The sequence below is a fragment of the Rhinoderma darwinii genome, chromosome 3, assembly GCF_050947455.1.
Source record: "Rhinoderma darwinii isolate aRhiDar2 chromosome 3, aRhiDar2.hap1, whole genome shotgun sequence".
In the NCBI taxonomy this organism is placed as follows: domain Eukaryota; kingdom Metazoa; phylum Chordata; class Amphibia; order Anura; family Rhinodermatidae; genus Rhinoderma; species Rhinoderma darwinii.
This window is the reverse complement of record NC_134689.1, coordinates 304168312-304183489: the sequence shown is the minus strand read 5'-3', so window position 1 is coordinate 304183489 and position 15178 is coordinate 304168312. Positions and strand designations below refer to the sequence as shown.

General features: G+C 41.6%; 1 long non-coding RNA gene across 1 annotated transcript in view; it reads right to left on the bottom strand.

Moving 5' to 3' along the window:
• Positions 1 to 8917: 8917 nt before the first annotated feature.
• The window catches only part of LOC142748140 (uncharacterized), a 103077-nt gene continuing 96816 nt past the window's right edge, over positions 8918 to 15178 (bottom strand). The window contains exon 3 of the long non-coding RNA XR_012882147.1: positions 8918 to 9328. This is a non-coding gene — a long non-coding RNA (uncharacterized LOC142748140). The remainder of the gene's footprint in view (positions 9329 to 15178) is intronic.

The following is a 15178-nucleotide window of genomic DNA, read 5'->3' as shown; positions in this document are numbered from 1 at the left end:
AAAAGTAATAAAATATGAAATTATTTTTTCCTATTTTCTGTTGTCTAAAATCTGGGTGTGTCTTATAGTCAGGTGCGTCTTATAGTCCGAAAAATACGATTTCTTTAGGCGACATTTTGTGATACACATAAGTAAGCGTTTCATTTATATCACCTTTTATCATGGCAGGAATGCAGAAAAAAAACAATTCTGCCATTTTTTTAATGCCATTTACCAATTACCATGTGATAACTGTACTGTACTGATTGTAACGGTTACAGGGATACCAAATATGTCTACGTTATTTACTGTTTGTTTATCTTAATTGAATAGTTTATTAAGAACAACGGCATCTATTGTATACAGTATTTTTAGAAAAGATAAAACCAGCTCACCAACCCATGTCAATGGTTTCGGATTCCACTCGATGTGTGTATAGATGTGTGCTGGTTCAGCACCAAGATGTCTGGCAGAGACTTAAACGATTTGCCAGAATGAGTGCGGCATGAAATCCAATGCAAATTTTCCGGAGATCAGTTTCACGTTAGAATGGGAAAACCGAGCGATCCACAGGGTCCTCTGATACCTGTGGATGTACAATATGTTTGAACAGTAGGGCTTACCTAAGCATTGAGGTCCAACGCGCTATTAGATGAGTGTCTCTAATTAAGTGGCCATTCAGTGTACTCTCTGCTATCATATTGTATTTTTTGGGCAGCGCTATTAACTTTACCTTTTTCAATGCAATTGGGGAACTCTTGATCCTTTTTTTCTATCTATAATGTCTTGACAGGGCTCTATATCTCTATATACCAGTACATTATGCCTGTAAACAATAATAGCATTGAGGTATTTTGGTAGAGAAAATCACTTCATTGGTAGCAGGGCAGCCTGTGACCTGCTCTTAGGGTTTCTGCCTTCCATCCACCAGGTTAAGAGTTTGAGGCCTCCCCCAGGCATCAGCCCTGCAAAAGGGAGGGTGCTAGATGTTGTTAGAAGCGCACCACAATGTTCTTCTTTATTTTGCAAGACACTTTAAAGCCATACATGACTTAAGGTGTGGCCTACTTGATGGGCAGAGGCTATGGCACCAGACAATATGACAAGCCATAAATTATCGATCAGAAGAATGGTGGCAAAAGTTAAGGCCGCGGGTTGATATTACAACCACGACCTTATTTTCATGACAATGAATGGAACATCATTACTTGCTTGGATTCCTTTGTTCTAGGCCATGAGAATAGAGAATTGGGGCAGAGGAGGTGATTAATATATTATTTTGTTTCATATATTGATACAGAACATTATTATTTTTATTTATTTTTTAACTTAAGTTTTAATAGCCATGGCTTTAGCCATTAATGTAATCTTATGTGCTGTACCAATCTAATGAAAGACGAATTATTTTTTTTATTAGTAAATTAGTGAACATTGGTAAACAAGCACGGCTATCAGTGATGTAATCAAGGAGGAATACAGTAAGGCCTCACTCACACATCCGCTGCCCGTCGTACGGCCGCTAATGAAGGATCCGTGAAGCAAGGACCGTAAACTGTTGAAAAACGGATAGCACACTAAAGGAAATAACTGAAGTGGACATGAGGCCTCAGTGCTGTTTTTGGGCATATCATCTGAATAGTTCCAGTTTGCTGTGTTTGGTCACACTTAGTCATCACAACTGCTTAATTGAAACAAAAAAGAGAGAAACAGACCTGCGGTAATCATGGCTGGCCTTAGATACGTTCGACCAGTGCTGTCGCACAGGGCGCCAGCGGGTGTGTGTATCCCCGCACCGTTGCAACTACCAGCGGGGATAAACAGACTAACTGCAGTCGCCTTTCCGTCCGGGTGCTTCTTAACTTAGTGGCCGTCGCTACCGCTGTAGCATCCATAGCGGCTGCTAGTGGTGAAACCGGGCACCGCTGCTGCGGCTGCTACAGCGGTAGCGATGACACTATAGCAGAGCAGGGAGGTATCTCCCTGCTCTGCTATCTACTAGCGCCACTGTAGCTCCCTGAAGGAGCAGAATCCCCATTTCCTGGAACGCGGAATCAGCGGTGACAGCGTTGCCGACGCTATGACCAGGGATTTCACTCCAGAAGAAGCCAATAACGTCATGGACACAGACGACAGGAGCTTCTCCTGGAGTGGAATCGACGGTCACAGCGTCGGCGACGCTGTGGACGGGGATTCCGCTTCAGGAGTTTCCCCTGATGTCACTGTCCATATATGGACAGAGACATCAAGCAGCGCTCCAGGAGCAGAATCCCTGGCCACATGGGGATTCCGCTCCTTCAGGGAGCTACAGTGGCGCTATCTATACTAGAAGGGGGGGTTCTATCTATCAAGGGGGCTGTCGGCTGTGTGGCACTACCTACAAAAAAGGACAACTGTGCAGGAGCACACAAAATACCCAGCTCTCCCGGCTATTAAATAAATGTGTGGAAATAAACTAAGATAAAACTTTTATTTAACCTAGCTAAAAGGATTAATCCTTTAGCTAGACTAAATAAACGTTATATCTTAGTTTATTTCCACACATTTATTTGATAGCTGGGAAAGCTGGGTATTTTGTGTGCTCCTGCACAGTTGTCCTTTTTTGAATTTCTATTGCCCGCCAGCTATCAGGGTCATTTCGTAGTCCTTGCACTACAAGGGGGCTGTGAGCAGTGTGGCACTACCAACCAGGAGGCTGTGGGCTGTGTGTCACTACCAACCAGGGGGCTGTGGGCTGTGTGGCACTACCAACTAGGGGGCTGTGGGCTGTGTGGCACTACCAACCAGGAGGCTGTGGGCTGTGTGGCACTACCAACCAGGGGGCTGTGTGGCACTACCAACCAGGGGGCTGTGGGCTGTGTGGCACTACCAACCAGGGGGCTGTGTGGCACTACCAACAAGGGGGATGTGGGCTGTGTGGCACTACCAACCAGGGGGCTGTGGGGTGTGTGGCACTACCAACTGGGGGGCTGTGGGCTGTGTGGCACTACCAACCAGGAGGCTGTGGGCTGTGTGGCACTACCAACCAGGGGGCTGTGTGGCACTACCAACCAGGGGGCTGTGGGCTGTGTGGCACTACCAACCAGGGGGCTGGGGGCTGTGTGGCACTACCAACCAGGGGGCTGTGGGCTGTGTGGCACTAGCAACCAGGGGGCTGTGGGCTGTGTGGCACTACCAACCAGGGTGCTGTGGGACACTACCAACCAGGGGGCTGTGGGGCACTACCAACCAGGGGGCTGTGTGGCACTCCCTACCAGGGGGCTGTGGGCTGTTTGGCACTGCCTAGCTGGGGTCTTTGCGGCACTCCCTACCAAGGGGCTGTGCTGCACTACATAGCAGGGGCTGTGCGACACATCCTACCAGGGGGCTGTGTGGCACTCCCTACAGGGGGCTGTGTGGCACTCCCTACAGGGGGCTGTGTGGCGCACTCCACAGGGGGCTGTGTGGAGCTCTTTACAGGGGGCTGTGTGGCACTATCTACAATGGGGCTGTGTGGCGCTACCTACAAGGGGGCTGTGTGGTGCTACCTACAAGCGGCTGTGTGGTGCTACCCACAAGGGGCTGTGTGGTGCTATCCACAAGGGGCTGTGTGGCGCTACCTACAAGGGGCTGTGTGGCGCTACCTACAGGGGGAATCTGTGAGTGGTGGGCTGATGGTCATTTTACTGTGAGTGGTGGGCTGATGGTCATTTTACTGTGAGTGGTGGGCTGATGGTCATTTTACTGAGAGTGGGGGGCTGATGGTCTTCAAGTGGTTTCCGCCTCTGACCTCCAAATGAAATTAATAGGAGGCAGTAATTTCCTGTGTCGCTCGTTTGGAGCTTTTTTTTTTCCTGCGTCTTTTGCATTTGCTTCAACAGCTTAAGAAAAAACACAAAAAAAAGGTCAAACAACGCTGTCAGTTGCTGAAGGAATTTTGAGGCAGATTTTTTTTGCCTTACAAAAAACGTGCAGTGCTTGTTCTTAGCCATTTTCTGTTTTTCTCGAAACAAGTTTTGGTAGGGGGGTCCTGAGGAAATGTTATTTTTCCAGTGCTGCCTCGAGTCTGATAAGGTTGGGAAACTCTGTACTAGGCTACAGGATCCCGTCATGGAACAGCTCAGTTCGTCATGGGAACGGGGCCTAGGTGAGTACAATTTTTGTTTTTGTTTGGGGGCACTGTCTACAAGGGGGAGGTGGGAGACTGTATGGCACTGTCTACAAGGGGGCGGTCGGGGACTGTATGGCACTGTCTACAAGGGGGAGGTGGGGGGGCTGTATGGCACGATATACAAAAAGGAGGTGTTGGATTATGACACAGTCTACAGGGAGGCTATATGGCAAAATCCACAAGGGGGGCACTATACTGTGTGGGGGCCACTAAGCAGACATTATACTGTGTAGGGGTACTAGAGGTGGCATAATACTGTAGGCACAATTAGAGGACAAAATACTGTGTCCTTGAAGGGGTTGTAATATAGTATTAAATATTATTATTATACTGTATGGGGGCACTAAAGGGGCATTATAATTTTTTTATGGGGCATTTTTTTTAATGATGGGGTGGGGCGCCGAAAGATCATTTCGCACAGGGCGCCATCTATCCTAGGGCCGGCCCTGGCGGTAATTGATAATATGAAACAATCTTTTATTAAAACTAATATGGCGAATATTTCTATATTACAAATATTACCCTATATTAGCTTTAATGAAACTTTGTGTTTAATAATTTTTCTTGATGTGTACCCATGCTTTTATATCTTTTTGATAATTTTTTATATATGCGATTAATTACTTGGGATTATTCAAGTGTTTATTGTACGTTGTAGTTGTGTTTTTAGTGATACCATTAACCTTTTGATATAAAAAAAAAACATCTGTATGACCTGTTATTTAATCTCCTAAGGTAACAATTGATTGAATTGCAAAATGTTGAGCTCTTCTTACTGACTAAGGGTATGGGCACACACAAAATTAAAAACGTCTGAAAGTTTTTTGCGGCGTTTTTAGACGGCTGTTTTTGGAGCTCTTTTTCTATAGAGTCAATGAAAAACGGCTCCAAAAACGGCTCAAGAAGTGACATGCACTTCTTTTTCGCTAGCGTCTTTTTACGTGCCGTTTTTTGAAAATGAGGCGTAAAACAACGCCCCGTCAGATCAGAATGCCGCATTTCCCATTGAAATCAATGGGCAGATGTTTGTAGGCGTTCTGCTTCAGTTTTTAAGTGTTTTTCGAGGCGTAAACACCCCGAAATACGCCCGAAAACACTACGTGTGCACATACCCTAAGAATAAAGAAAAAAAATGGACATAAAGAAATCACGAGTAAGGATTCTTTTCCTGGGACCATTTTCCAGCTTATTTTACTGTAATGGGGAAAAATTGGACCAGACGATCCAGTCTCAAAGTATCCACACTGATTAGATACCCTGTAACTGCATTCTAAATGTATTTTATTTTATTCAAATTATCAAAAATATTGCACTCAGGTGCGGGTCAGTTTCTATCTTTTTTATTTACATTTTTCTAAGATTTCTACTGGCTATCTAAAAGGTCAGGACTCCGCTGCCACTTGAATTTTACTGTGACTGACTCATTACTCCATTCAGCACTGGTCACCCTGTATTTAATCGTCACCACTGCTTTATGCCCATCTTTCATACAAGACGCATTCAGACAGCTGTCAGCAAAACACTGAACCTGCCATCCCAATCAGCTGTCAAAACGTTCAATTCACTCAAAATTCATGGGAATTTAACACGCATTTGAATTTCAAATTCATGCATTTTGTATTTAAAAAAAAATATAAAGTCCTAATTTATAATCAGCAAATATAAGTAGGTCAGACCATCACCAGATTTGTCATAGAAAGGCTTGTGCAATTTAATATTACTGTGGGAAGTTTCTACTTTTTATAGCTACACTTCAGTAGGTCACCTGAATTGTAGTCAATAACCTGCACAGCTTTATGTCTTACTCATTAAAAGTTGTTATATATATATATATATATATATATATATATATATATAAATAAGGGTGCTTACGCTGTGCTATTTGTCCATGGGTGCTGATCATGGGGTCTTGGCTACTATATTTACATATTGTTTCTATATAACACTGTATATTGATATGATTGAAAGGTCATCATTGGCACCAGACAAATCTTAGCTGATGCCAGGGTACACCAGGCATAGTAAACTGGGTAAGCATGCTGTATGTTTGTCAAGTCAACGGTAGGGCACACAGGGGGTCCACTTTGACTCAATGACCCACATAAGCCTGGAGCCAGCTTTGCATGTTTATGTTATAGTCTTTTTCCCCTTTCTTCAAAACATCAATTGTAACTAGGATCTTGTCATAAAAAGTTTCATCCAGAATGGACATTTATGATGTATTGGTAGGGAATCTCATTGTTTGGCCTATTTTTGGAAAAACTCTTTAGCATTAGCTTAGTGAACTCAATTGTGTATTTATCTTAGCATATTAGGCATCTAGTAAAGTTTGATTCCACTTTTAAGAATATCATGAAGTATTAAGCTGCATTAAAAAGTTACGCAATTATGCAAATGCTTTTTGAGTCTCTCTTTCATGAATATTTGTGGATTCTTTTAAAATTCTGCTGTTTTTTCTTGAAAACAGACAGCAATTTATCTCCTCTTCACTGTCAGATTTGGGAAAGAACAACACAGCTCTTAATATGTAACTCATCAGAGCTCAAGCAATGCACTGCTCATAAACCAGAACAATTGTGAGTTTACCATTAGTCATGAATGGGGAAGAAAACATTATTTAAGTCTAATCTCCAAGTAATGCAATGCTGTAAATTGTTCAAAAATCGTTTTCCACAGGGGCATAGCTATAAATAGTGCAGCGGTACTGTAGTAGTCACTCGGGTCTTGGTGCTTTAGGGGGCCCAATGGTCCCTCTGCCACATGCAGCGCTGCACATATTAAAGCCTGTTCTATTCTGCCAACGTTTGTATATATACATATGACAACTGCATGGGGCATTGGCAGTTGGAACGTATATAGCTGTATGGCTATTGTGAATGGCTTAAGGATATTCAAATTTGTGACACATTCATATTCAATATAAAGAAAATGTTAAAAAATAAAACAATATATTTATCATGAGAACTCCATACACACAGATCTAAATGATGCTCAGTCGGTGGGATTTCTCCATGGGAGAACACAACTATATGACAGCACCTTAGCCACTGTCTGTATTCTGCATTTCTGATCATACTGTGTGGTTTCTTAAATACCTTTAGAATGAAGCAAAGATCAGTATGGATGATCATTGTAAAGAGCTAGCGTTGACATTAAAAATGTAAATATGAGGGAAAAGTTAGTAATAAGAAAATAAATTATGGTTAGTTAAGTGTGCAGTACTATGTTGGATGAGAAAAACAACCTCTACGATACTTGCTCATTACTAACATTGCCACAATTCTTAAAGGCAAAAAAACCCTATTTAAAATAAATACTGGGTAGGTCATACATGGCAAAATGCAGACCTAGGTTAGCTCCAATTGGCATTTGCCTCTGAACTGACAGCAGCAGCATAACCATGATTTCATGAGCTGAATTTTTCTTTTAAACAGTAATATGTCATTGGGCTAACCTGCATCCCTGTGAGAATCCACAAAAAACATACTACGATAGCATGATGAGCTGTGCCAAATGGCAAGTTTTTCTGTTCTGTATTGCCCTACTACACCTATGTGATATTCTGCTAGTTACTAATACTTATACTGTATATTCATTTTATGTATCATGAAAGAAACATCCAAGAGTAATAAAACACCAGTCTGTGGTCCCATAAAGTTCAATCCCATGCGGAGGTGCTGCCAGGAGGAGAATGAGGGTAACAGCACTCCTGTGCAGCGTCTTTTCAGCGGACCTTCTCCTTTATCAAGCGTGCATACTGCATCCTCACGGTGAATGAAATGCCAAACACCATGTGATAGTAACCACGTATCACGACTTTTGTGTTACTGTTTAGGTAGGGTTTACTATCACATGGTGTTGGGTATTTTATCCTTCTTGAGGAAAAGTAAAACGTTGCAAAGGGGAAATTGGATGTTCAGCAAGCACATATAAGTGTAAGGGCATGTTCACACGTGGCTGAGTTTTTCCGCTGCAAATGGTGCAGATTTGGGGCAATTACGCAACGAATCTGCACCAACATTTGCATATTTGACAGGTAATTCAGACGTTGCAGAAAACACAGCGGACTTGCCACATATTTAGTTTTTGCATTGCAAAGGCTGAAATCCGCAGTGATATTCCGCTTCTTCTCCGCAACAGTGCATGCTGCGGAGGGAAAATTCTGCACTGCAGCCTATGGTCCGCAGCGGAGTTTTCTGCAACGTCTGAACTAACTTGCCTCAAAATGTATTGAAACAAATGTAAAAAACGGCCACTGGAGAATTCCACTGCGTACTGTCCGCAGTGGAATTCCACAGCAATTCTGCCACGTGCGAACATGCCCTAAAGGTTAGATGTCCACATACTTTTGGCCATATAATGTATTTGTGAATATAGAAGACCTACTGGAAGATTCATAGCTGACTACAACTGTACTATTGCTGCTGGTTATCTTGTGTCCCTGAAAAAAGTGAAAGACTTTCTGGACTGTCAGATTCTGGATAAAAGGGTCATTTTACGGTATTCCCACCTTTACCCAATTCTTTGTGATAACGTCCATGCTCTTAGCTTGTGAAGTACTTTTCCTTCATGATAAAGCTAATAATGCATCATTTTGAGTAAAATCACAGTATTCAAGTCTCTTTTGCTCTAAGTTTCCATGGATAGCAAACATTCCTAAAACAACATTTTTACATTGCACATTCCGCAATCATGTTTTTATTAACCAACGTAGATAAGTAAATGACCTCAGATGTGAGAAAATAGGTTTTGGAAACAAGCACATTTTATTTTGTATATAAAATCCTCTATTTTTTGTCTTATGCAGTTCTGCTTTGTCCATCTTCTAGGAATAACAGCTTATCTTTCGATATTCCCATGGACTTTCCCTTTTCATCCTTAATTGTTGTCAAGGCAATGACCTTAACAAGTCAGCCATATTTAATTAACTTCCACACCTAAAATATGCGTTCGAAAGGGAAAATTATCAGGGAATCCTATCTGTCACGAATCTATATTAGCACATCCCCTCCGTCCTTCATTGACATATATGAGCTGTTAAATGGTAAATAAGATGGTTCATGGTACAATCCTCCTTTGTTTGATACGCTCCTTGCTTCCTTCTCTCTCATTCAGCCTGGGTACTGCTGTAGTGACAGTGAGCCATGCATGGCATATTCTTCGCCAATATTGTTACCATCCCAGCTTGCGTCTGTATCAATCCTACACAGAAATCAACAGAATAAAGTCATTGTAGAATTAGAATAAAGTCTTTGTAGCATTACCATATTTTGATTATAACACATTATTATAATACATACTACCACAAGGGACCTATAGTCTGCTAGAGTCTTTAACTTAAAGATGAATGTATAAGAAAGATATTATACATATTCCCATAGTAATTGTGCTAACATCTAACAATGAAGGGATCTGCATACGATTGCAGGAACATTTGCCTCCGGCTTGCTGTATGATGTGTTGCTATCCTATAGCAATAAAGGCTTTAATCTTACCATGTTTGCTCTCAAAGTGATGGTGTCCTTTGCTGACCTTGATAGCTCCTAGTCGAGAACCTGGTGATATTCCTTTTTTACTCTTCCTAATTATAACATATAGTGTATCAGTGGGGTGAGATATAAATAATGAAGTATGGGTGATTTAGCTACCACAAGTCTACTGATGAGAATGCCCTATGATATGACCTAAACTCAGCTTACATGTCTGTGGACTACAATCAACACTTTACAATGCTGATCTTATTGTATCTACTACTCAATGTGTCCAAGGCTTCTACTTTAAATTGTTATATTTGTTACATCCATAAACAATTTACATTGTTACAGTGGAAACCAATATAACAAGAGATAGTAGGATATTAGGACTCCATGCTATAGAATTATTTCTATATTAAAATTGTATTGTGACCTTTAAAATCAACATATAGTAATTGTTAGTTATGGAGGGTTTATTACAGATTTTATAATTGACAATTATAGGACTGATCAAAAGAGATTTAAAGGGGTTGGCCAGTTTAGAAAATCCAGTTTCAAAAACCTTACTAAGGAATTCTGCGTTCATAGGTGCGGTACCTTATTCATGAAAACCATTAATTAGCTAGGGCAAAGAGCAGCTGCAAAGAGTGTCTGTCCCTGGGGGACCCAGCAGTATATGGACAGCACATTAGTTTCAATGGACAACATGTAATTCTTCATTTCCCCTGTGGTGGTGCTGAAGTGGAATTGATTGCTTCTTTACAGATTACCCTGCGTATTACAGCTAATCACTGGGGTAATCATGGGATGAGTTTATTTCTGGGGTACCCTTTATTTCTGGTGTACCCTTCTAACAAAATAGGACTGTCTGAAGCAGACATCTCACTCAAAGATTGTTCCATAGGTTATACATTTTTTACAAGGAGACAATTATGTTTGTCTGCCCCTTTTGAAAACTAAGCAGAAACATTTTTTATTACATTATTTTGAATTATATCTATATTTATTTGTACAGGATGCTAAGTAAGAATACAATACCATTCTGCACTATTTATAAAAGAGATGGACTGTTAATATCTCTCTTAAATAAAATAAGGTGGTTGTCACAAAGAACAGATGAAATGTATATGTTGTGTGGATCTAAAATAAGCTCAACAGCCAAGCCATGATGGATATATGTACTTGAACTTTCCTTCTGCCTATGTAAATCCTTGTACACAATGCAGATTTGATGCAGATTTTGCATGCATTTTTTTAGCCAAAACCAGAATTGGATTTAGGAGAGCAGACCTATAAGGCATTCCTTTATACATTTAGGTTCCATTCCTGGTCAGGGTTTAAAATAAAAATACATGTAAAATCTGCATCAAATCTGCACTGTCTGAACAAGGCCTAGGGGTAAATTTACATTGGGCAGATTTTGTTGCAGAAATTTCTGCGACTGAAAATCAGTTCCATTGACCTGAATGGTGTGGTTTCTGCAGCAAGCACATAGATTTCTGCAAGTTTTTTCAGCTGAATGGAACTAATTTTTAGTCTAAGAAATTTCTACAACAAATCATGTGTTCCTACTGTCTGTGTGAATCCACCCTAAGACAGTAGGAACACAGCATCCCATTCATACTGTAAAAGTGATAGCTCTTGATGTTATTGTTTTCTGTTGCTGTCTTCTGGAGTACCCCTGACTTGCTTCTATGAAACCCTGGTTGAGACGTGAAGGTGGATCCACTAGGTTTCGGTAAATTGGTGGCCACCAAGATACTGAGTTATGTCTGGTACTGACCCCGTCACAGCGCCAGAACCATGGAACAATCTCCAACAGAATGACTGGTGTTCAGCAGAACATAGAGGTTGTGGAGCACTGGCGGACCAGTGTGTTTTTGAGACAAGGGAGTAATGGAGAATTGACAGGCATGGTCATGACAAGCCAGGTCAGATACTACTCTTCCATACAACGCATACATATCTTTTTACATTCGCTATAACGCACATACACAAATGTCGTTTCAGTCCAATTTGCTTGTGCTTTTTACTTATATTTGACTTATACCATCTAGATACCATCCACTTTAGATTGTTTCAAATGAATGTACAAGTACAACCAGAAACATAATGTATATATAGTAAAGTGTCTTATCTACTGCAAATAAACAGATTTTAACAAACACGTGTCTATGTATGTCTTCTGTACATTGTACATTATGCTTTGTTAGCAAACAACTTAGGTACATTCTACTAGAATGTAAAAATGAAATTGCAACATGGGATCATATACTGTATGGGAAATCTAGTGTGCTGTCTTATGGTGCATTAAAAATGTACTTACCGTTAACGTGAAACTCCAATAACACAGGCGCTTCCTATTTTGCTTGTTTATTAGAGTCCTATAGACTCCCTACTAAATTACATCTGCAAGCGGAGTGCTCCCTATGCAGCAATCAAAGTCGAAGACATAAGGGCTGTTGTGTTTTTATACATGCCACCACTCCCCTTTATTTCACAGGTGAAGACGGTTGCCCATTTCTTGGAGGGTGGAATATTTTTTTTTTTTTTTTTTTTAATGCAGCTAGAGGATTTCTTTAACTGTAGCGTATTAGAAAAATACTGTTGATATCCAATCACTCTTGCATATCACAGATGACTCTTTATATGTCAATATGCTTGAGGTTATATAGTAATACACAGTAAGGTAAATTAGAGCTACACTTTCCAATACAAGGTGTGAGAATTCTTCAATGCTCTATTTTCACTGTTCAGGGTATTTCTTGTCAGATGTCAGGCCGCAGGCAGTTTTTAGAACCTGCAAGCTATGCATGTTTTTCCCCTTCCAGAAATTATCTATCAATGAATTCTAAACTCATCAAGATATGAGTACAGTAATTGGGTACTACAAGAATTTTTTTTATCGGTACATATTCCAAGAATCTGTATACGCCTGAAGCCTGGCGTAATCACAGGATGACCTGTCAGATATTTCATATTGATCGGAGCATTGATGGTAACAAGATAAAACAAAAACACTCTTGGTCTATATATTTTATGATCATCAAAATGATTAGCAATAACTGAACTACTAAGATAAAGACAGCACTACAACTGGAGTAGCAGATTTAGTCTGTAGGTATGGCTTTCTAAGGCCTCGGGCTCTATGTTTTACACATCCGTATTACTACTGCTTGCTATGTACCCACACAGGAGGTTTTTTCTGAATCCGTAAGGCAAAAATCATGCCATACTCCATGACAAGCATGTGTTGTATTATGAAAGAATGCTCCCTTTGCTAGGGGGCACCATATGTGGGCCTAGAGAATGCCTATATTTAGCTATGTAATTCAATGTAACAGTAGGCACCAAGGCAGGAGATCAAGTGATTGCTAAATAACTTTGGCTTTGGTCAGACTGTACTGATGTCTGCTGAGAATTCAGCTATACAGCCACAAGATACACACAGTTTTTGCATCAGGTTTCACAAGTACTTCAGACAAGAGTGATACACTGTGTTATGCCGAGTGCAGTGAGGAGTGAGGAGGCGGTGCATGACAAGCAATGCTCTCTCTCAGTCTTGGCAGCTTCTGAGCGGATCAATTAGGGAGCAGGGCAAGTCTCAATCAATGGTGAGCGATCTAAGGACAAAAAGTAATAACCCTAGTAAACGCGTACTAAATAAGAGAATAAGAAATCTTATTTTAAATTATGATATTATGATATTACAAGTACTCATTACAATTACAAGAATCCCTCATTACACCACTGTCCTTATAGATGGCACCACACACTTCCTGTAGATAGCGACGCACACACACACCCTGTAGATAGTGCCACAGACCCCCTGTAGAGAGCGCCACACAGCCCATGTAGAAAGTGCCACATAGCCCCTGTAGATAGCGCCACACACATCCCCCTGTAGATAGCATCACACACAGCCCCCTGTAGATAGCGCCACACACAGCCCCAGTAGATAGCATCACACACACACCCCGGTAGACAGCTCCACACACAGCCCCCTGTAGATAGCGCCACACACATCCCACTGTAGACAGTACCACACAGGAACCCCCGTTGATAGTGCCACGCACATCCCTCTGTAAACAGCACCACACACATCCTCCTGTAGATAGTGCCACACACATCCCTCTGTCGACAGTGCCACACATAGTCCCCTGTAGACAGCTTCACACACATCTCCATGTAGATAGTGCCACACACACCCCTCTGTAGACAGCACTACACACATCCCCCTGTAGATAGCGCCATTGTAAAGGATTTGCCAGACACAGCTTCTGTGTCGACGCCCATGGGCAATCAGTCTGCACCTGCTCCTATGTCTGTGAGACTGACTCCATCTTCCACCACTCAGGATGGCAGGCTTAGGAGTGGGAGAGCCTATCACAGCCTGGCCAGACGGAGCTAGCTCCCGCCCACTGTCTATTTATACCTGCCTTTCCTGTTCCTCCTTTGCTTGTGATTCTGCTCTGCTTGTTTCCTGGCCTTGCTGCTACTGCTTGTACTACAGGGTGGACCATTTATATGGATACACCTAAATAAAATGGGAATGGTTGGTGATATTAACTTCCTGTTTGTGGCACATTAGTATATGGGAGGGGGGAAACTTTTCAAGCTGGGTGTTGACCATGGCGGCCATTTTGAAGTCGGCCATTTTGTATCCAACTTTAGTTTTTTCAATGGGAAGAGGGTCATGTGACACATCAAACTTATCGAGAATATCACAAGAAAAACAATGGTGTGCTTAGTTTTAACGTTACTTTATTCTTTCATGAGTTACTTACAAGCTTCTCTTTGTTTACAGCCATTGACATGTCGCAGAGCTTAACACGTGAGGAGCGGATAGAAATTGTGTTGATGTCTGGTGAACGCAGTACCCGGGTCATTGCAGCAGATTTCAATGCAAGACACCCTACGAGACCACCCATCTCCCATGCTACAGCTTGCAAACTGCTTGCCAAGTTTCGTGAAACTGGTTCAGTGTTGGATTTGCCCAAATGTGGACGCATGAAAACTGTCACTAATGAAGAAACATCAGTATCTGTCCTAGCTTCATTCAGCAAGAGCCCACAGTAGTACTCGCCGCATGTCACTGGAGAGTAGCATCAGTCGAACATCCCTTCGGCGGATATTAGCTACTCACAAATGGCACCCTTACAAACTCCAGCTGCTGCAGCATCTCAACGAGGATAACCCAGATCGGCGCACTGAATTTGCAGAATGGGCAAAACAAAAATTGGAACAGGACCCTCAGTTTACACAGAACAGCAACTGAAACTACGGATACTGGAAGCCTGTGCTAGCATTTCTTCTGCGGTGTTGCTATCAGTGTGTGAAGAGTGGGAGAAGAGGGTTGCATTGACAATCCAACACAATGGGCAGCACTTTGAACACATTTTATAAGTGGTCAGAAACTTGTAAATAACTCATGAAAGAATAAAGTAACGTTAAAACCAAGAACACCAATGTTTTTCTTGTGAAATTCTCGATAAGTTTGATGTGTCACATGACCCTCTTCCCATTGAAAAACTAAAGTTGGATACAAAATGACAGACTTCAAAATGGCCGCCATGGT